Source organism: Somniosus microcephalus, unplaced genomic scaffold (assembly GCF_052327205.1).
Source record: "Somniosus microcephalus isolate GS21.2 unplaced genomic scaffold, FLI_Smic_1.0 unresolved_chr4, whole genome shotgun sequence".
NCBI classification, from domain to species: Eukaryota; Metazoa; Chordata; class Chondrichthyes; order Squaliformes; family Somniosidae; genus Somniosus; species Somniosus microcephalus.
Window position 1 is genome coordinate 7805416 of NW_028225182.1, and position 23199 is coordinate 7828614.

The 23199-nt window shown below is 42.0% G+C and overlaps 6 non-coding genes across 6 annotated transcripts; all 6 read left to right on the top strand.

Moving 5' to 3' along the window:
- Positions 1 to 11431: 11431 nt before the first annotated feature.
- trnav-aac (transfer RNA valine (anticodon AAC)) lies at positions 11432 to 11504 on the top strand. The gene has a single exon. It is a non-coding gene; the product is annotated as a tRNA-Val (tRNA).
- A 1977-nt stretch (positions 11505 to 13481) lies between these two features.
- On the top strand, positions 13482 to 13554 carry trnav-aac (transfer RNA valine (anticodon AAC)). The gene has a single exon. It is a non-coding gene; the product is annotated as a tRNA-Val (tRNA).
- Positions 13555 to 15531: 1977 nt separating this feature from the next.
- trnav-aac (transfer RNA valine (anticodon AAC)) lies at positions 15532 to 15604 on the top strand. The gene has a single exon. It is a non-coding gene; the product is annotated as a tRNA-Val (tRNA).
- Positions 15605 to 17582: 1978 nt separating this feature from the next.
- Positions 17583 to 17655, top strand: trnav-cac (transfer RNA valine (anticodon CAC)). Its single transcript has one exon. It is a non-coding gene; the product is annotated as a tRNA-Val (tRNA).
- A 1975-nt stretch (positions 17656 to 19630) lies between these two features.
- On the top strand, positions 19631 to 19703 carry trnav-aac (transfer RNA valine (anticodon AAC)). The gene has a single exon. It is a non-coding gene; the product is annotated as a tRNA-Val (tRNA).
- Positions 19704 to 21680: 1977 nt separating this feature from the next.
- On the top strand, positions 21681 to 21753 carry trnav-cac (transfer RNA valine (anticodon CAC)). Its single transcript has one exon. It is a non-coding gene; the product is annotated as a tRNA-Val (tRNA).
- Positions 21754 to 23199: the final 1446 nt, after the last annotated feature.

Sequence of the window (23199 nt, forward strand, 5' to 3'; positions counted from 1 at the left end):
AGATTTTAAATCACAACCTGATGAAATTGACTACATTCAGCTGATTTGAAAAAATTAGAATTGTATAAATTACCATTACTTACCCCATAACTTTCATTTGCAGAACGAAAGAATTAATAGCTTTAGTATTTAAAAATATTCTGTTTGTCTATTCTTCCGACCAAAGTGAATAACCTCACATTTCCTACATTATATTCCATCTGCCACCTTATTGCCCGCCCACTCACTTAATCTGTCTATATCCCATTGTAGGCTCTTTGTGTCCTCCTCACAGCTTACTTTCCCACCCAGCTTTGGATCATCAGAAAACTTGGATACAATACACCCTGTCCCTTCATCTAAGTCAGTAATATAGACTGTAAATAGCCGAAGCATGCACACTTGATCCTTGCGGCACACCACTAGTTACAGCCTGCCAATCTGAAAATCACCCGATAATTCCTGCTCTCTATTTTCTGTCCGTTAACCAATCCTCTATTCTTGCTAATACATTACCTCCAGTCCCATGAGCCCTTATCATGTGTAACAAGCTTTAACGTGTTTCCTTATCGAATGCCTTTTGGAAATCCAAATATGCTGCCTCCACTGGTTCCCCTTATAGTTCCAATGAATGCCTGAAGCAGAACATCCCGTTGTGCGAATGGAGCCTGTTTGTCGGACAATGCTACATGTAAGGAAGGAGTGTGGTAAGGAGATAAGGGAAGTGATACTCTGGTAACAAGGTCGGGTAATAAAAATAGAAAGTGCTGGAAACACTCAACAGGTCAGGCAGCAGCTGTGGAGAGAGAAGCAGATTTAACGTTTCCGGTCGAAAACCTTCCATCAGAAGGTGGGCAGTTGTGTTAGGTTACACTATTAAACGTGCAAATTGTCACGTAGTAGAGGTAAGGAAAAGATATCAAATGTTTGGAACAGATACTTTAGAATTCGATAAAGGTTTGATTAACTTGTATATCGAGCTCGGAACTATAACGTGTTGGAGTTCCTCGGCTAAAATTCGCAAAGATTTGTTTAAGAGCTGTTGTTAATAACATGTATAATTATTGCGGGATTAATAAATCTGACATTTAATGCTGCGAACACTTTTGCTGCACTGCGCGATCTCCAGCTGTGCTCGGAGCGCCGTCCCCTTCAATCCATCGCTCACAGGGACTGTTCCATTCAGCATTTCTTTTCTCTGGGCCTTGGTGAAATTTCATAGATTGAAAGCGACGCGTCTCAACCCCAAGCTCGTCACCGACATGCTAACCGCTGCACAGCAACCACACTCTGCTCCCGTGAGATGGAAGCCCGGGAGATGTTTCAAGTTCGAGTGCAGTTACAAGCAGAACTCATTCAAAGAAAGTCCACATCATTGAGGCGCCTGAGTCTTTGCACCGAACTCCTTCCCAAAGAGTTGAGATTCATGTGGGGGTGATTTGGGCACATCTTTCCCCACATTACAACACTTCAAAGGGACTTCAATGGGCTTGAAGTGCTTTGGGACGTCCTGAGTTCGTGAAAAGCTGTGTATCAAAGCCAGTGTTTTTTTTTGCAAAAGTTCGAACAGCAAGTTCATAATTCGCGGGCAAAATAAGGGCTCGTCCGGGATCCCTCGCAAGTTTCAACAAATAACCCCGAAGCAAGAATCATACCAACCTAGCGAACTGATAAATTTGACTGGAGATAAGAGGTAAGCATTGTAAAACCATTTTGTTTGTGTGGTTGTTCTTGATGAGCAGAGCACTTAAGACCGAGACAGTGACTTTGTCTTTTCGAAATGTCTACTGAAGCGCCGCCCGGGCCCACTGCTACAGTTAATGAGCTGTGTTGAATATTGGATGTGATAAAAATTGAAAAAGAGGAGGTGCTAGAAAGCTGGCTGTACCAGGACCAGTTGAAATGCATCCTAGGATGCTGAGGGGAGTAAAGGTGGGAATTACGGAGGTGCTGACCATAATCTTCCAATACTCATTGGATATGGGCTGGTGCCAGACATCTGGAGAATCGCAAATGTTACACCCTTGTTGAAAAAAGTGTATAAGGTTCAACCCAGCAACTACACGCCAGTCAGCTTAACGTCGGTAGTGAGGAAGCTTTTAGAAAGGGTAACCCTGCACAAAATGACCAGTCACTTGGACAAGTGTGGATTAATTAAGGAAAGTCTGCTCGGATTTGTTAAATGCAAATCGTCTTTTCCCAACTTGATTGCATTTTTTGATGAGGTGAAAGAGAGGGTTGATGAGGGAAATGCAGTTGATGTGGTGGACATGGACTTCCAAAAGGCATTTGATAAAGTGCCACGTAACAGGCTTGCCAGCAAATCTGAAGCCCATGGAATAAAAGGGACAGTGGCAGCATGGATGTCAAATTGGCGAAGTGACAGGAAACAGAGAGTAGTGCTAAACTGTTGTTTCTCTGAATGGAGGAAGGTACACAGTGGTGTTCCCCAGGGGTCGGTACTAGGACCACGGCCCTTCTTGACATATATTAATCCTTTGGAGTTAGGTGTCCAGGGCACAATTTCATAATTTGCAGATGATACAAAACTTGGAAGTATAGTGAGCAGTGAGGAGTATTGTGATAGACTTGAAGAGGACATGGATCGGCTGGTGGAATGGGCGGACATGTGGCAGATGAAGTTAAAAAAAGAAAAGTGCGAATTGATACATTTTGGTCGGAAGAATGAGGAGAGGCAATATAAACTAAAGGATACATTTCCAAAGTGGTTGCAGGAACAGAGATACCTGGGGGTGTATGTACACAAATCGTTCAATGTGGCAGGACAGGTTGAGAAACCAGTTTAAAAAGCTTACAGTAACCGGGGCTTTATAAATAAAGGCGCAGAGTACAAAAGCAAGTAAGTTATGATGAACCTTTATAAAACACTGGCTCGGCCACAACTGCAGAAATTATGTGTTCCAGAAAATTTTATCCCGTGCAATAACTGGTCCCATTAAATTAAACAAAAGTTGCCCCAGATTCCTGGTGACATAAGCAACGAGCATTTTAAACCAGACTCCTGAAATACAATCGGCCTGGAAAATACGATTGGAAACTCGCCGCTGGCTAACGCCTCTGAATCAAAAAACCAATACGACTTACCTGGTGTCTCCAGAGCTTCGGACTCTTGCTGCCCTGGGCCTGCTGGCATACGCCTGCATAAAGGCCCATGGATCCCAGGGGCACACACAGTTCGCAAGCCTGGGTGTCCTTGTGCACCAGTCGCTGAAGGTAAGCATGCAGGTGCAGCAGGCGGTTAAGAAGGCAAATGGTATGTTGGCTTTCGTAGCGAGAGGATTCGAGTACAGGAGCAAGGATGCCTTGCTGCAGTTGTACAGGGCTTTGGTGAGACCACATCTTGAGTATTGTGTGCAGTTTTGGTCGCCTTATCTGAGGAAGGATGTTCTTGCCATGGAAGGAGTTCAGCGAATAATGACCAGGCTGATACCTGGGATGGCAGGAATGACATATGAGGAGAGATTGGGAGGATTGGGCTCGTACTCGCTGGAGTTTATAAGAATGAGAGGGGATCTCATTGAAAATTATAAAATTCTGACAGTACTGGAAAGACTAGATGCAGGAAGGATCTTCCTGATGGTCGGGGACTCCAGAACCAGGGGTCACAGTCTAAGGATAAGGGGTAGGCCATTTAGGACAGACATGAGGAGGAATTTCTTCACCCAGAGAGTGGTGAACCTGTGGAATTCTCTACCACAGAAGGCAGTAGAAGCCAATTCATTAAATATATTCAAGAAGGAGTTGGATATATTTCTTAAGGCTAAAGGGATCCAGGTGTATGGGGAGAAAGCAAGTTTAATCAGAGGAATATCCGCAGTCAGGAGCTGAAAAGGAACAAGAGCTGAAAAAACACCAGAAAAAAGATAAGAAATATCAGCAATTGTGATCAACTCTTTAATGTGTGTTCTCGTAGTTTAGTCCCAATCTCTCTCTCTCACACACTCCCAGTCTCTCTCTTTCTCACACTCCCAATCTCTCTCACACACACTCCCAATCTCTCTCTCGCTCTCACGCACACGCCCACTCTCTCTCTCTCACACTCCCAGTCTCTCTCTCTCTCTCTCTCTCACACACACGTGAGGACACCACCCACCAGGTACATGGTACATACTCATGTGACTCGGCCAACGTTGTCTACCTCACACGTTGCAGGAAAGGATGCCCCGGAGCATGGTACATCGGCGAGACCATGCAGACACTGCGACAACGGTTGAACGGACACCGTGCAACAATCACCAGGCAGGAGTGTTCCCTCCCAGTCGGGGAATACTTCAGCAGTCAAGGACATTCAGCCTCCGATCTTCGGATAAGCATTCTCCAAGGTGGCCTTCGAGACACACGAAAACGCAAAATCGTCGAGCAGAAACTGATAGCCAAGTTCCGCACTCATGAGGACGGCCTCAACCGAGATCTTGGGTTGATGTCACGCTACATGTAACCCCACCTGATGCAGGGTCATCCAGACTCGAGTCGACATTGGCTTGTTCTCTCTACACAGATGCGGCATGACCTGCTGTGATTTCCAGCCAAAAAAAATGTTTTTTGTCTGTTTTTGTTGTTTTTCATACAGACCCCAGCATCTGCAATATTTGACCCCTTGTGACACCACCTCATTGTTCTTTGATGTAATGTTTCCCTGACTGACCTGTTTGGACACCATTCACACCTTTGACTGCTGTGATTATCTCTCTGCTGAGGTGTGATAAATGGCAGTTGGAAAGGATACCTGTAAACATCTGACATGATTCTCTGACTATATAAGCTGTGTCTTTATGCATTTCTCCACTTCACCTGAAGAAGGAGCAGCGCTCGGAAAGTTTGTGATTTCAAATAAAGCTGTTGGACTATAACCTGGTGTTGTGTGACTTCTTACATTTGTCCATCCCAGTCCAACTCCGGCATCTCCACACCACAGACACAATAAACAAAGCCAGAGAGAAAGACAGAATCGGGAATCTCCGGGAAATAGACAAGAGATATTGACAAGGACTAAAGCGCTTTGCGATCAGAAAATTGCCTGAACCCCTGTGGTTAATGAAAGGGATTTTGCTGCTTGAGTTCCTGATACGCCTTGGGCTTCTGGAGAACTTGTTTCGTAGTTTGCAGAAACGCGGCTCAGACATGCTGTTGTGACCGGGCCGGGCCTGACTGCAATCAGCGACAATGAAATATAATATCGACAGGCCCGGCTAGGTCAGTCGGTAGAGCATGAGACTTTTAATTTTAGAGTCGTGGGTTCGAGCCCCACGTTAGGCGGTATTTATTTTGTTAAACTTTTATGTTGCTTTCAAAGCGTCATTAATTGAGCGATAACCTTGTTTTGCACAATGAAAGAAATGCGAACTGAGAAAATACTGCAGATGCTGGAAATCTGAATTGAAACAGAAAATGCTGGAGATACTCAGCAGGTCAGGCAGCTTCTGCGAAGAGAGAAACAGAGTTAACGTTTCTGGTCGATAACCTTTCGTCAGAACTTGAAAAAAGAGGTAATGGAACAGATTTTTAAGCAAATGTAGGGGATTCTATGAGATCATGGCTGATCTCCTGCCTCAAATCCATTCACCGGCCCTATCGCCATATCCCTTGATGCCCTTACCAGACAGAAATCTACCGACTTCTGTTTTGAACATACCCAATGACTGAGCCTCCACAGCCATCTGGGGTAGAAAATTCCAAAGATTCACCACCCCCTGTGTGAAGAAATTTCTTCTACTCTCAGTCCTGAATGGCCTAACCTTTATCCTGAGGCTGTGGCCCCTGGTTCTAGACTCCCCAGCCAAGGGAATCATTCTCCCAGCATCCAACCGATCAAACCCTGTAATAATTTTGCATGCTTAATGAGATCCCCTCCCATTCTTCCGAATTCAAGAGATTGCAGGCCTAGTTTACTCAATCTCTTCTCATACGAGGTCAGTGACAGTCTTGCAAATGGTGACTTGATATTCGGTAGTGGGGTCATGGTCCAGGCGAAGGTAGGAGGAGGTGTTGGAGAGTTGGCGTACAGCTTCCGCTAGGTAGAGGTCGGTTCGCCAAACAGCAACAGCACCACCCTTGTCAGCAAGTTTTGTGCTTTGCATGTTAACTGTTAACTGTTACCCATATCACATTTCACACAATATATGGGCTACTCCAGCTCCTAATTCTTTTGTTTTATTTGTTATTTCCAGACACAGGAGAGCAATCTCGCCCCTGGACAAGCAGAAGGAGCAAGTTCCAACAAAATGATTCCGCAAACGTGATAACTGCTGCACTGTGGAACCGTCTCCACTTTCAGTACCAGGTCAGATGGAAATGTTAGACTTTTTTGAGGATGTAACTGGTGGAATAGATAAGGGAGAACCAGTGGATGTGGTGTATTTGGACTTTCAGAAGGCTTTCGATAAGGTCCCACATAAGAGATTGGCGTGCAAAGTTAAAGCACATGGGATTGGGGGTAAGGTACAGACTTAGATAGAGAACTGGTTGGCAGACAGGAAGCAAAGAGTATGTCTAAACGGGTCTGTTTCCAAATGGCAGGCAATTACTGGTGGGGTAGGGCAGGGATAAGTGCTTGGACTCCAGCTACTCACAATATATATTAATGATCTAGAAGGTTGAACTAGATGTAATAACTCCAAGTTTGCAGACGACACAAAACAAGGTGGGCATGTGTGCTGTGAGGAGGATGCAGAGAAACTCCAGTATGATATGGACAGGTTAGGTGATTTAGCAGAAGCATGGCAGATGCAGTATAATGTGGATAAATGTGAGGTTATCAACTTTGGTTGCAAAAACAGGAAGACAGCTTATTATCAGGATGTCAATAGATTGGGAAAAGGGGAACTGCAATGAGACCTGGGTGTCCGTGTGCACCAATCGCTGAAGGTAAGCATGCAGGTGCAGCAGGTGGTTAAGAAGGCAAATGTTGGCCTTTATAGTGAGAGGTTTCGAGTACAGGAGCCAGGATGTCTTGCTGCATTTGTACAAGGCCTTGGTGAGACCATACCTTGAGTATTGTGTGCAGCTTTGGTCACCTTATCTGAGCAAGGATGTTCTTGCCATGGAGGGAGTGCAGCGAAGATTCACCAGACTGATACATGGGATGGCAGGAATGACGTATGAAGACAGATTGAGATGATTAGGCTTATATTCGCTAGAGTTTAGAAGAACGAGAGGGGATCTCATTGAAACTTACAAAATTCTAACAGGACTAGACACACTAGATGCAGGAAGAATGATCCCGATGGTGCAGGAATCCAGAACCAGCGGTCACAGTCTAAGGATAAGGGGTAAGCCACTTATGGCTGAGATGAGGAGGAATTTCTTCACCCAGAGAGTGGTGAACCTGTTGAATTCTGTACCACAGAAGGCAGTTGAGGCCAATTCATTAAATATATTCAAGAAGGAGTTAGATATATTTCTTAAGCCTAAAGAGAAAAAGAGAAAATGGGAGAAAGCAGGGACAGGGTACTGAATGTGGATGATCAGCCATGATCTCATTAAATGGCGGAGCAGGCTCGAGGGGCCGAATGGCCTACTCCTGCTCCTATCTTCTATGTTTCTATGTGAATGGAGCAGGTGAACTGCTGAATCCCACTTTTGAGGTATGTCCCAAAGTGCTTGACAGTGGTGTGAAATTAAATGAGTTCCGCTTGGTAATTAAAAACTGTCAGAAGTGGTATTGGAACCCACGTCGCCAGAGAAAACTGCGATCTGAACGCAATGCCTTAGACCGCTCCGCCATCCTGACTTCTTCCGTTAATTTCGGCATCTCATCACTTCCACATGAAGAACGTTTCCGTCCGGGTGCTTGTTCAATGCTGTTGAAGGCTCAGTTACCGGGATATCATCTCCCCCGGGGTTTTCCTGAGCTTGTGCTTGTTGTATGGGGAGGTTTATTCCATGTCCCTGGAATCTTGCAGCTCCAGGGATGGGCAGCAACATTCTGAGCTCTGGAGCTGGGGAAAAGCGATTAATTAATGGGTTTGTTTTCGGGCCTGAAATGCGGCTTAGATCTGTTGGTATTAACCGAGGCCGGGGCTGCGAGATATTTCAGTTTGTTCACGTTTAACCAGAGGAATATCCGCAGTCAGGAGCTGAAAAGGACCAAGAGCTGAAAAAACACCAGAAAAAAGATAAGAAATATCAGCAATTGTGATCAACTCTTTAATGTGTGTTCTGGTAGTTTAGTGGTTTAATTGTTTTAATCAACATTCATTAACCGAAAGCGTTGTTTTGCAGAATGAAAGAAATGCTCACAGTAAGGGACAGTCGAAAGTTGAGTAATTTAACTTTAATAATTTGTGAAAGTTTATTCATTGCCGACGATTTATACCCTATCAGAATTTACGCACTGTGTATTTTAGGAGTCTGCTTTAAATTGTTCGTTGCTTCTGACACAAGAAACCTGTTAAATTTATTTCACAGAAAAATAATGTTTCCGCCCGGGCACCTTTCGCGAGTGAGGCAAACGTGATAACCGCTACACTACGAAAACCTCTACTTAATTCAGCATCGAGAAAGCACTGTTCAGACAGAAGGGACACTACAGAATCGCTCCTTCTGCAATGATTTCCTTTCACTGGCATTTCTCTGACCGAACTGCACAAGTCAAAAATGTTCCTTTCAAACTCATTAAACTGCCGAATTTCCTTCCCTCTGGTTTAACCCAGGGGTTTAAATTGTTCTGCAAACCATGAACCAGGTTCACCTGAATTCCAAGGTGTGTAAGGAAATCAAGCATCAAAAGCCCTTTCATTAACCACAGGGATTCAGGCAATTTTCTGATCGCAAAGCGCTTTCTCACCTTGTCAATATCTCTCGTGTGTTTGTCGGTGTTTCGCGATTCTGCCTGTCTCTCTGGCTCTGTTTATTCTGTGTGACCACCTGCAGGTTGATCTTGAGCGAATATCTGTGCTTGTGTCTTGTCACATTAAATAAATGAGGAATTGTGGCGCTTCACTCCCTGACACTGGGGAAAGAGTGAGACAGTCTTTGGAGCAAGTGTCTGGTTATTGTGAAACGGCAAAGAAAACAGTATTTCCAGAACTACCCGGAGAAACAATGACCCCAACGTGATTTGAACACGCAGTTTTACAAACCGATTGAGACGCGCTACCGTTGACGCCACGAGAGTTTATAGGCCCAATGTACTCAATCTCTCCTCATAGGACAATCTTATCATAATTGAAAACAATCAGGTTTGATTCCCAGTCAGGGATTTCAGTTCTGACAAAGACCATTGAAGTCTGTGAGAATCTGAATAATTGTATTAAAACCAACAAAAATGTGTGTTGCACACTGAAGGAAATTGTAACATGTTTGCTGGGTGACAGTCAAACTTTAATAACTTTCTTCATAGATTCATAGATTTATAGCCAAAGGCGACAGCTTTATGCCGTGTTTCCGTAGTGTAGTGGTTATCACGTTCGCCTAACACGCGAAAAGTCCCCGCTTCGAAACCGGGCGGCAACATTTTGTAAATCATGTTCATTTATGTCGTAGAAAAATGGATCAATTCGCATTTGTTATGCAATGTAACAAAGTCATGTTACATTTGTGTTATTCTGTACAGTTCTGCACACACACAGAACACTACGGTGTCGCTCGCTCACTTCCGTTTCCGGACCTGACCGTGCAGACAGCCCCTCTCAAAGCTGCACATTCCGGCTGCTTTCTGTTGAATTGTGAAAGATTATTCAAGGATCCTGCAGCTTTACCTCGGTTCACAACAGCAGATCTAAGCCGCGTTCCTGCAAACTACAAACCATGTTTTCCAGAATTCCAAGGTGTATACGGAACTCAAACATTAAACTTCCCTTCATTAACCACAGGGGTTCAGGCAATTTTCTCTGATTCTATAAAACGTTATTAAAGTTTGACTGTCATCCGTTATACATGTTAACAATTCCTGCAGTGTGCAACAAAATGTTGTGGGTGGATTATTGATAATAGAAACAATTATGAAGTGTCTCACAGACTTCAATGATCCCTTAATAATGTTGGTTAAGTAAAATCAATCAATCGCAGGTTAAAATGAGCAATTCATGATGCATCTTTGAACGAGCTATCCAATCAGTCCCACTCCGCAGGTCGTCCCCCATAGCCCTGCTGACACTCCTGCCAGTGGAAACTTTTTCCCCCATAATTTTGATCACCTCTATTAAATCTCCCCTGACCAGTGATTAATGGAGTTCAACGCGTTCAAGTGTCAGATCATCCACTTGGGGCCTAGCAAAGATTGGTCAGTGTGTGGTCTGAAAACATCATGTGAGAGATTAGGTTTTTTCTGTGAAATAGCCGGTCCCCATAAATTTTACAAATCTTGCCCCAGATCGCTGATCTCTCAAGCAATGAAGATTTTAAACTATTCTCCTAAAATGCAATGTGTAAAATGAGATATGGGTTAACAGTTCAGGAGATGCAAAGAGCAAAATAAATGAATGAAGTTTCGACTGTCCCTCAGTAACCATATTATCATGTCTTTCATTCTGCAAAATAAAGTTACCGGTTAATAACTGTTGATTATAGCAGTTCTTATTTATTCACATTAGATGTATGTAATTAATTTAATAAAATTACATTGCATTCATGAATAAGAAACGGTGATATCAAAATTTCTTCTCTAACCGTGAATCGAACCCAGCTCGCAACACTGATAGGATACGTTAAGTTGAATTATTTAATGGTGCCTCGAAAGATGTCACGCTGCTAAATTAAAGTCACTGCTTTAATGTGTTTCGGTGTTGAAGGGGATTGAAAAAAGCCCAGGCTGCGCCCGCGGTGAGACAGATTTCGAACTTAAAAAGAAGTTAGTGCTGTGAAGTAACCGCTGAGCGAAAGCTGACACCGATTAACGGACGAGAAACCGCTCAATATAAAGGATGAGCTCACAAACGTTAATTTCTGTATTCTGTGTCAAAGGACCCCCAAATCCTTGAATATACTCAATGACTGAGCATCCACTGCCCTCTGAGGTTGAGAATTGCAAAGATTCACAAGCCTCTGAGTGAAGAAATGTCTCCTCATCTGACTCTCAAATGGCCGGCCCCTTATCCTGAGACTCTGCCCCCTAGTTCTAGACTCTCCAGCCAGGGGAAACAACCTCTCAACTTCTACCCTTTCAAGCCCTCCATGAAAATTGTACCATTCAATGAGAACTCCTCTCGTTCTTCTGAACTCCAGAGATTATAGGCCCAATCGACTCAATCTCTCTTCATAGGACAATCCTATCATCATTGAAAACAATCAGGTTTGATTCCCAGTCAGGGATTTCGGTTCTGACAAAGACCATTGAAGTCTGTGAGAATCTTAATAATTGTATTAAAACCAACAAAAATGTGTGTTGCACACTGAAGGAAATTGTAACATGTTTGCTGGGTGGCAGTCAAACTTTAAAAACTTTCTTCATAGATTCATAGATGTATAGGAAAAGGCGACTATTTGACCCAGCGTTTTCGTAGTGTAGTGGTTTTCACGTTCGCCTAACACGCGAAAAGTCCCCGGTTCGAAACCGAGCGGAAACATTTTGTAAATCATGTTCATTGAAATCGTAGAAAAATGGATCAATTCGCATTTGTTATGCAATGTAACAAAGTCCTGTTACATTTCTGTTATTCTGTACAGTTGTGCACAGACACAGAACACTACGGTTTCGCTCGCTCACTTCCGTTTCCAGCCCTGACCGTGCAGAAAGCCCCTCTCAAAGTTGCACATTCCGGCTGCTTTCAGTTGAATTGTGAAAGATTATTCAAGGATCCTGCAGCTTTACCTCGGTTCACAACAGCAGATCTAAGCCCCGTTTCTGCAAACTACAAACCATGTTTTCCAGAATTCCAAGGTGTATACGGAACTCAACCATTAAAATTCCCTTCATTAACCTCAGGGGTTCAGGTAATTTTCTATGATTCTATAACAAGTTATTAAAGTTTGACTGTCATCCGGTATACATGTTAGCAATTCCTGCAGTGTGCAACAAAATGTTGTGGGTTGATTAATGATAATAGAAACAATTATGAAGTGTCTCACAGACTTCAATGATTCCTTAATACCGTTGGTTGACTAAAAGCTATCAATCGCAGGTTAAAATGAGCAATTCATGATGCATCTTTGAAAGAGCTATCCAATCAGTCCCACTCCGCTGCTCTTCCCCCATAGCGCTGCTGACACTCCTGCCAGTGGAAACTGTTTCCCCCATAATTTTGATCACCTCTATTAAATCTCACCTGACCAGTGATTAATGGAGTTCAACGCGAACAAGTATCAGATCATCCACTTTGGGCCGAGCAAAGATCGGTCAGTGTGTGGTCTGAAAACATCATGTGAGAGAATAGGTTTTTTCTGTGAAATAGCCGGTCCCGTTAAATTTTACAAATGTTGCCCCAGATCGCTGCTCTCTCAAGCAATGAACATTTTAAACCATTCTCCTAAAATGCAATGTGTAAAATGAGATATGAGTTATCAGTTCAGGAGATGCAAAGAGCAAAATAAATGAATGAAGTTTCGACTGTCCCTCAGTAACCATATTATCATGTCTTTCATTCTGCAAAATAAAGTTACCGGTTAATTAAAGGTGATTAAAGCAGTTCTTATTTATTCACATTAGATGCATGTAATTAATTTAATAAAATTACATCGCATTCATGAATAAGAAACGGTGATATCAAAATTTATTCCCTAACCGGGAATCGAACCCAGCTCGCGATACTGATAGGAATACGTTATTGTATCATTTAATGGTGCCTCAAAAAATATCACACTGCTAAATTAAAATCACTGCTTTAATGTGTTTCGGTGTTGAAGGGGATTGAAAAAAGCCCAGACTGCGCCCGCGGTGAGACAGAGTTCGAACTTACAAAGAAGTTGGTGCTGTGAAGTAATAGCTGGGCGAAAGCTGACACCGATTGAAGGACGAGAAACCGCTCAATATAAAGGATGAGCTCACAAACTGTAATTTCTGTATTCTGTGTAAAAGGACTCCCAAATTCTTGAATATACTCAATGACTGAGCATCCACTGCCCTCTGAGGTTGAGAATTGCAAAGATTCACAAGCTTCTGAGTGAAGAAATGTCTCCTCATCTGAGTCTCAAATGGCCGGCCCCTTATCCTGAGACTCTGCCTCCTAGTTCCTGACTCTCCAGCCAGGGGAAACAACCTCCCATCTTCTACCGTTTCAAGCCCTCCAAGAAAATTGTACCTTTCAATGACAACACATCTCGTACTTCTGAACTCCAGAGATTATAGGCCCAATCTACTCAATCTCTCCTCATAGGACAATCCAATCATCATTGAAAACAATCAGGTTTGATTCCCAGTCAGGGATTTCAGTTCTGACAAAGACAATTGAAGTCTGTGAGAATCTTATTAATTGTATTAAAACGAACAAAAATGTGTGTTGCACACTGAAGGAAATTGTAACATGTTTGCTGGGTGACAGTCAAACTTAAATAACTTTCTTCATAGATTCATAGATTTATAGCCAAAGGCGACTGTTTTATCCAGCGTTTCCGTAGTGTAGTGGTTATCACGTTCGCCTAACACGCGAAAGGTCCCCGGTTCGAAACCGGGCGGAAACATTTTGTAAATCATGTTCATTTAAATCGTAGAAAAATGGATCAATTCGCATTTGTTGTGCAATGTAACAAAGTCCTGTTACATTTGTGTTATTCTGTACAGTTATGCACACACACAGGACACTACGGTGTCGCTCGCTCACTTCCGTTTCCAGCCCTGACCGTGCAGACAGCCCCTCTCAAAGCTACACAATCCGGCTGCTTTCAGTTGAATTGTGAAAGATTATTCAAGGATCCTGCAGCTTTACTTCGGTTCACAACAGCAGATCGAAGCCGCGTTGCTGCAAACAACAAACCATGTTTTCCAGAATTCCAAGGTGTATACGGAACTCAACCATTAAAATTCCCTTCATTAACCTCAGGGGTTCAGGTAATTTTCTATGATTCTATAACAAGTTATTAAAGTTTGACTGTCATCCGGTATACATGTTAGCAATTCCTGCAGTGTGCAACAAAATGTTGTGGGTTGATTAATGATAATAGAAACAATTATGAAGTGTCTCACAGACTTCAATGATTCCTTAATACCGTTGGTTGACTAAAAGCTATCAATCGCAGGTTAAAATGAGCAATTCATGATGCATCTTTGAAAGAGCTATCCAATCAGTCCCACTCCGCTGCTCTTCCCCCATAGCCCTGCTGACACTCCTGCCAGTGGAAACTGTTTCCCCCATAATTTTGATCACCTCTATTAAATCTCCCCTGACCAGTGATTAATGGAGTTCAACGCGGGCAAGTATCAGATCATCCACTTGGGGCCGAGCAAAGATCGGTCAGTGTGTGGTCTGAAAACATCATGTGAGAGAATAGGTTTTTTCTGTGAAATAGCCGGTCCCGTTAAATTTTACAAATGTTGCCCCAGATCGCTGCTCTCTCAAGCAATGAACATTTTAAACCATTCTCCTAAAATGCAATGTGTAAAATGAGATATGAGTTATCAGTTGAGGAGATGCAAAGAGCAAAATAAATGAATGAAGTTTCGACTGTCCCTCAGTAACCATATTATCATGTCTTTCATTCTGCAAAATAAAGTTACCGGTTAATTAAAGGTGATTAAAGCAGTTCTTATTTATTCACATTAGATGCATGTAATTAATTTAATAAAATTACATCGCATTCATGAATAAGAAACGGTGATATCAAAATTTATTCCCTAACCGGGAATCGAACCCAGCTCGCGATACTGATAGGAATACGTTATTGTATCATTTAATGGTGCCTCAAAAAATATCACACTGCTAAATTAAAATCACTGCTTTAATGTGTTTCGGTGTTGAAGGGGATTGAAAAAAGCCCAGACTGCGCCCGCGGTGAGACAGAGTTCGAACTTACAAAGAAGTTGGTGCTGTGAAGTAATAGCTGGGCGAAAGCTGACACCGATTGAAGGACGAGAAACCGCTCAATATAAAGGATGAGCTCACAAACGGTAATTTCTGTATTCTGTGTAAAAGGACTCCCAAATTCTTGAATATACTCAATGACTGAGCATCCACTGCCCTCTGAGGTTGAGAATTGCAAAGATTCACAAGCCTCTGAGTGAAGAAATGTCTCCTCATCTGAGTCTCAAATGGCCGGCCCCTTATCCTGAGACTCTGCCTCCTAGTTCCTGACTCTCCAGCCAGGGGAAACAACCTCCCATCTTCTACCGTTTCAAGCCTTCCAAGAAAATTGTACCTTTCAATGACAACACATCTCGTACTTCTGAACTCCAGAGATTATAGGCCCAATCTACTCAATCTCTCCTCATAGGACAATCCAATCATCATTGAAAACAATCAGGTTTGATTCCCAGTCAGGGATTTCAGTTCTGACAAAGACAATTGAAGTCTGTGAGAATCTTATTAATTGTATTAAAACGAACAAAAATGTGTGTTGCACACTGAAGGAAATTGTAACATGTTTGCTGGGTGACAGTCAAACTTAAATAACTTTCTTCATAGATTCATAGATTTATAGCCAAAGGCGACTGCTTTATCCAGCGTTTCCGTAGTGTAGTGGTTATCACGTTCGCCTAACACGCGAAAAGTCACCGGTTCGAAACCGGGCGGAAACATTTTGTAAATCATGTTCATTTAAATCGTAGAAAAATGGATCAATTCGCATTTGTTGTGCAATGTAACAAAGTCCTGTTACATTTGTGTTATTCTGTACAGTTATGCACACACACAGGACACTACGGTGTCGCTCGCTCACTTCCGTTTCCAGCCCTGACCGTGCAGACAGCCCCTCTCAAAGTTGCACATTCCGGCTGCTTTCAGTTGAATTGTGAAAGATTATTCAAGGATCCTGCAGCTTTACCTCGGTTCACAACAGCAGATCTAAGCCCCGTTTCTGCAAACTACAAACCATGTTTTCCAGAATTCCAAGGTGTATATGGAACTCAACCATTAAAATTCCCTTCATTAACCACAGGGGTTCAGGCAATTTTCTATGATTCTATAAAAAGTTATTGAAGTTTGACTGTCATCCGGTATACATTTTAGCAATTCCTGCAGTGTGCAACAAAATGTTGTGGGTTGATTAATGATAATAGAAGCAGTTATGAAGTGTCTCACAGACTTCAATGATCCCTTAATACCGTTGGCTAACTAAAATCTATCAATTGCAGGTTAAAATGAGGAATTCATATTGCATCTTTGAAAGAGCTATCCAATCAGTCCCACTCCGCTGCTCTTCCCCCATAGCCCTGCTGACACTCCTGCCAGTGGAAACGGTTTCCCCCTTAATTTTGATCATCTCTATTAAATCTCCCCTGACCAGTGAATAATGGAGCTCAACGCGGGCAAGTCTCAGATCATCCACTTGGGGCCTAGCAAAGATCAGTCAGTGTGTGGTCTGAAAACATCATGTGAGAGAATCGGTTTTTTCTGTGAAATAGCCGGTCCCGTTAAATTTTACAAATGTTGCCCCAGATCGCTGCTCTCTCAAGCAATGAACATTTTAAACCATTCTCCTGAAATGCAATGTGTAAAATGAGATATGGGTTAACAGTTCAGGAGATGCAAAGAGCAAAATAAATGAATGAAGTTTCGACTGTCCCTCAGTAACCATATTATTATGTCTTTCATTCCGCAAAATAAAGTTACCGGTTAATTAATGGTGATTAAAGCAGTTCTTATTTATTCACATTAGATGCATGTAATTAATTTAATAAAATTACATCGCATTCATGAATAAGAAACGGTGATATCAAAATTTATTCCCTAACCGTGAATCGAACCCAGCCTGCAACACTGATAGGAATAAATTATTGAATCATTTAATGGTGCCTCGAAAAATATCACACTACTAAATTAAAATCACTGCTATAATGTGTTTCGGTGTTGAAGGGGATTGAAAAAAGCCCAGACTGCGCCCGCGGTGAGACAGAGTTCGAACTTACAAAGAAGTTGGTGCTGCGAAGTAACCGCCAAGCGAAAGCTGACAACGATTAAAGAAGGAGACAGCGCTCAATATAAAGGAAGAGCTCACAAACGTTAACTTTCTGTATTCTATGTAAAATGACTCTCAAATCCTTGAATATACTCAATGACTGAGCATCCACTGCCCTCTGAGGTTGAGAATTGCAAAGATTCACAAGCCTCTGAGTGAAGAAATGTCTCCTCATCTGAGTCTCAAATGGCCGGCCCCTTATCCTGAGACTCTGCCTCCTAGTTCCTGACTCTCCAGCCAGGGGAAACAACCTCTCATCTTCTACCGTTTCAAGCCCTCCAAGAAAATTGTACCTTTCAATGACAACACATCTCGTACTTCTGAGCTCCAGAGATTATAGGCCCAATCTACTCAATCTCTCCTCATAGGACAATCCAATCATCATTGAAAACAATCAGGTTTGATTCCCAGTCAGGGATTTCAGTTCTGACAAAGACAATTGAAGTCTGTGAGAATCTTAATAATTGTATTAAAACCAACAAAAATGTGTGTTGCACACTGAAGGAAATTGTAACATGTTTGCTGGGTGACAGTCAAACTTTAATAACTTTCGTCAGAGATTCATAGATTTATAACAAAAGGTGACTATTTTATCCAGCGTTTCCGTCGTGTAGTGGTTATCACGTTCGCCTCACACGCGAAAAGTCCCCGGTTCGAAACCGGGTGGAAACATTTTGTAAATCATGTTCATTTAAATCGTAGAAAAATGGATCAATTCGCATTTGTTATGCAATGTAGCAAAGTCCTGTTACATTTGTGTTATTCTGTACAGTTGTACACACACACAGAACACTACGGTTTCGCTCGCTCACTTCCGTTTCCAGCCCTGACCGTGCAGACAGCCCCTCTCAAAGTTGCACATTCCGGCTGCTTTCAGTTGAATTGTGAAAGATTATTCAAGGATCCTGCAGCTTTACCTCGGTTCACAACAGCAGATCTAAGCCCCGTTTCTGCAAACTACAAACCATGTTTTCCAGAATTCCAAGGTGTATACGGAACTCAACCATTAAAATTCCCTTCATTAACCACAGGGGTTCAGGCAATTTTCTACGATTCTATAAAAAGTTATTGAAGTTTGACTGTCATCCGGTATACATTTTAGCAATTCCTGCAGTGTGCAACAAAATGTTGTGGGTTGATTAATGATAATAGAAACAGTTATGAAGTGTCTCACAGACTTCAATGATCCCTCAATACCTTTGGCTAACTAAAATCTATCAATTGCAGGTTAAAATGAGGAATTCATATTGCATCTTTGAAAGAGCTACCAATCAGTCCCACTCCGCTGCTCTTCCCCCATAGCCCTGCTGACACTCCTGCCAGTGGAAACGGTTTCCCCCTTAATTTTGATCACCTCTATTAAATCTCCCCTGACCAGTGAATAATGGAGCTCAACGCGGGCAAATCTCAGATCATCCACTTGGGGCCTAGCAAAGATCAGTCAGTGTGTGGTCTGAAAACATCATGTGAGAGAATCGGTTTTTTCTGTGAAATAGCCGGTCCCGTTAAATTTTACAAATGTTGCCCCAGATCGCTGCTCTCTCAAGCAATGAACATTTTAAACCATTCTCCTGAAATGCAATGTGTAAAATGAGATATGGGTTAACAGTTCAGGAGATGCAAAGAGCAAAATAAATGAATGAAGTTTCGACTGTCCCTCAGTAACCATATTATTATGTCTTTCATTCCGCAAAATAAAGTTACCGGTTAATTAATGGTGATTAAAGCAGTTCTTATTTATTCACATTAGATGCATGTAATTAATTTAATAAAATTACATCGCATTCATGAATAAGAAACGGTGATATCAAAATTTCTTCCCTAACCGTGAATCGAACCCAGCCTGCAACACTGATAGGAATAAATTATTGAATCATTTAATGGTGCCTCGAAAAATATCACACTACTAAATTAAAATCACTGCTATAATGTGTTTCGGTGTTGAAGGGGATTGAAAAAAGCCCAGACTGTGCCCGCGGTGAGACAGAGTTCGAACTTACAAAGAAGTTGGTGCTGCGAAGTAACCGCCAAGCGAAAGCTGACAACGATTAAAGAAGGAGACACCGCTCAATATAAAGGAAGAGCTCACAAACGTTAACTTTCTGTATTCTATGTAAAAGGACTCTCAAATCCTTGAATATACTCAATGACTGAGCATCCACTGCCCTCTGAGGTTGAGAATTGCAAAGATCACAAGCCTCTGATGAAGAAATGTCTCCTCATCTGAGTCTCAAATAGCCGGCCCCTAATCCTCAGACTCTGCCCCCCAGTTCTAGACTCTCCAGCCAGGAGAAACAACCTCTCAGCTTCTATCCTTTCAAGCCCTCCAAGAAAATTGTACCTTTCAATGAGAACACCTCTCGTTCTTCTGAACTCCAAAGATTATAGGCCCAATCTGCTCAATCTCTCCTCATAGGACAATCCTATCATCATTGAAAACAATCAGGTTTGATTCCCAGTCAGGGATTTCAGTTCTGACAAAGACCATTGAAGTCTGTGAGAATCTTAATAATTGTATTAAAACCAACAAAAATGTGTGTTGCACACTGAAGGAAATTGTAACATGTTTGCCGGGTGACAGTCAAACTTTAATAACTTTCGTCAGAGATTCATAGATTTATAACAAAAGGCGACTGATTTCTCCAGCGTTTCCGTAGTGTAGTGGTTATCACGTTCGCCTAACACGCGAAAAGTCCCCGGTTCGAAACCGGGCGGAAACATTTTGTAAATCATGTTCATTTAAATCGTAGAAAAATGGATCAATTCCCATTTGTTATGCAAAGTAACAAAGTCCTGTTACATTTGTGTTATTCTGTACAGTTATGCACACACACAGAACACTACGGTGTCGCTCGCTCACTTCCGTTTCCAGCCCTGGCCGTGCAGACAGCCCCTCTCAAAGCTACACAATCCGGCTGCTTTCAGTTGAATTGTGAAAGATTATTCAAGGATCCTGCAGCTTTACTTCAGTTCACAACAGCAGATCGAAGCCGCGTTGCTGCTAACAACAAACCATGTTTTCCAGAATTCCAAGGTGTATACGGAACTCAACCATTAAAATTCCCTTCATTAACCTCAGGGGTTCAGGTAATTTTCTATGATTCTATAACAAGTTATTAAAGTTCGACTGTCATCCGGTATACATGTTAGCAATTCCTGCAGTGTGCAACAAAATGTTGTGGGTTGATTAATGATAATAGAAACAATTATGAAGTGTCTCACAGACTTCAATGATTCCTTAATACCGTTGGTTGACTAAAAGCTATCAATCGCAGGTTAAAATGAGCAATTCATGATGCATCTATGAAAGAGCTATCCAATCAGTCCCACTCCGCTGCTCTTCCCCCATAGCCCTGCTGACACTCCTGCCAGTGGAAACTGTTTCCCCCATAATTTTGATCACCTCTATTAAATCTCCCCTGACCAGTGATTAATGGAGTTCAACGCGGGTAAGTATCAGATCATCCACTTGGGGCCGAGCAAAGATCGGTCAGTGTGTGGTCTGAAAACATCATGTGAGAGAATAGGTTTTTTCTGTGAAGTAGCCGGTCCCGTTAAATTTTACAAATGTTGCCCCAGATCGCTGCTCTCTCAAGCAATGAACATTTTAAACCATTCTCCTAAAATGCAATGTGTAAAATGAGATATGAGTTATCAGTTCAGGAGATGCAAAGAGCAAAATAAATGAATGAAGTTTCGACTGTCCCTCAGTAACCATATTATCATGTCTTTCATTCTGCAAAATAAAGTTACCGGTTAATTAATGGTGTTTAAAGCAGTTCTTTTTTATTCACATTAGATGCATGTAATTAATTTAATAAAATTACATCGCATTCATGAATAAGAAACGGTGATATCAAAATTTCTTACCTAACCGGGAATCGAACCCAGCTCGCGATATTGATAGGAATACGTTATTGAATCATTTATTGGTGCCTCAAAAAATATCACACTGCTAAATTAAAATCACTGCTTTAATGTGTTTCGGTGTTGAAGGGGATTGAAAAAAGCCCAGACTGCGCCCGCGGTGAGACAGAGTTCGAACTTACAAAGAAGTTGGTGCTGTGAAGTAACAGCTGGGCGAAACTTGACACCGATTGAAGGACGAGAAACCGCTCAATATAAAGGATGAGCTCACAAACGTTAATTTCTGTATTCTGTGTAAAAGGACTCCCAAATTCTTGAATATACTCAATGACTGAGCATCCACTGCCCTCTGAGGTTGAGAATTGCAAAGATTCACAAGCCTCTGAGTGAAGAAATGTCTCCTCATCTGAGTCTCAAATGGCCGGCCCCTTATCCTGAGACTCTGCCTCCTAGTTCCTGACTCTCCAGCCAGGGGAAACAACCTCTCATCTTCTACCGTTTCAAGCCCTCCAAGAAAATTGTACCTTTCAATGACAACACATCTCGTACTTCTGAACTCCAGAGATTATAGGCCCAATCTACTCAATCTCTCCTCATAGGACAATCCAATCATCATTGAAAACAATCAGGTTTGATTCCCAGTCAGGGATTTCAGTTCTGACAAAGACAATTGAAGTCTGTGAGAATCTTAATAATTGTATTAAAACCAACAAAAATGTGTGTTGCACACTGAAGGAAATTGTAACATGTTTGCTGGGTGACAGTCAAACTTTAATAACTTTCGTCAGAGATTCATAGATTTATAACAAAAGGCGACTATTTTATCCAGCGTTTCCGTCGTGTAGTGGTTATCACGTTCGCCTCACACGCGAAAAGTCCCCGGTTCGAAACCGGGCGGAAACATTTTGTAAATCATGTTCATTTAAATCGTAGAAAAATGGATCAATTCGCATTTGTTATGCAATGTAACAAAGTCCTGTTACATTTGTGTTATTCTGTACAGTTGTACACACACACAGAACACTACGGTTTCGGTCGCTCACTTCCGTTTCCAGCCCTGACCGTGCAGACAGCCCCTCTCAAAGTTGCACATTCCGGCTGCTTTCAGTTGAATTGTGAAAGATTATTCAAGGATCCTGCAGCTTTACCTCGGTTCACAACACCAGATCTAAGCCCCGTTTCTGCAAACTACAAACCATGTTTTCCAGAATTCCAAGGTGTATACGGAACTCAACCATTAAAATTCCCTGCATTAACCACAGGGGTTCAGGCAATTTTCTATGATTCTATAAAAAGTTATTGAAGTTTGACTGTCATCCGGTATACATTTTAGCAATTCCTGCAGTGTGCAACAAAATGTTGTGGGTTGATTAATGATAATAGAAACAGTTATGAAGTGTCTCGCAGACTTCAATGATCCCTCAATACCTTTGGCTAACTAAAATCTATCAATTGCAGGTTAAAATGAGGAATTCATATTGCATCTTTGAAAGAGCTATCCTATCAGTCCCACTCCGCTGCTCTTCCCCCATAGCCCTGCTGACACTCCTGCCAGTGGAAACGGTTTCCCCCTTAATTTTTATCACCTCTATTAAATCTCCCCTGACCAGTGAATAATGGAGCTCAATGCGGGCAAGTCTCAGATCATCCACTTGGGGCCTAGCAAAGATCAGTCAGTGTGTGGTCTCAAAACATCATGTGAGAGAATCGTTTTTTTCTGTGAAATAGCCGGTCCCGTTAAATTTTACAAATGTTGCCCCAGATCGCTGCTCTCTCAAGCAATGAACATTTTAAACCATTCTCCTGAAATGCAATGTGTAAAATGTGATATGGGTTAACAGTTCAGGAGATGCAAAGAGCAAAATAAATGAATGAAGTTTCGACTGTCCCTCAGTAACCATATTATTATGACTTTCATTCCGCAAAATAAAGTTACCGGTTAATTAATGGTGATTAAGGCAGTTCTTACTTATTCACATTAGATGCATGTAATTAATTTAATAAAATTACATCGCATTCATGAATAAGAAACGGTGATATCAAAATTTCTTCCCTAACCGTGAATCGAACCCAGCCTGCAACACTGATAGGAATAAATTATTGAATCATTTAATGGTGCCTCGAAAAATATCACACTACTAAATTAAAATCACTGCTATAATGTGTTTCGGTTTTGAAGGGGTTTGAAAAAAGCCCAGACTGCGCCCGCGGTGAGACAGAGTTCGAACTTACAAAGAAGTTGGTGCTGCGAAGTAACCGCCAAGCGAAAGCTGACACCGATTAAAGAAGGAGACACCGCTCAATATAAAGGAAGAGCTCACAAACGTTAACTTTCTGTATTCTGTGTAA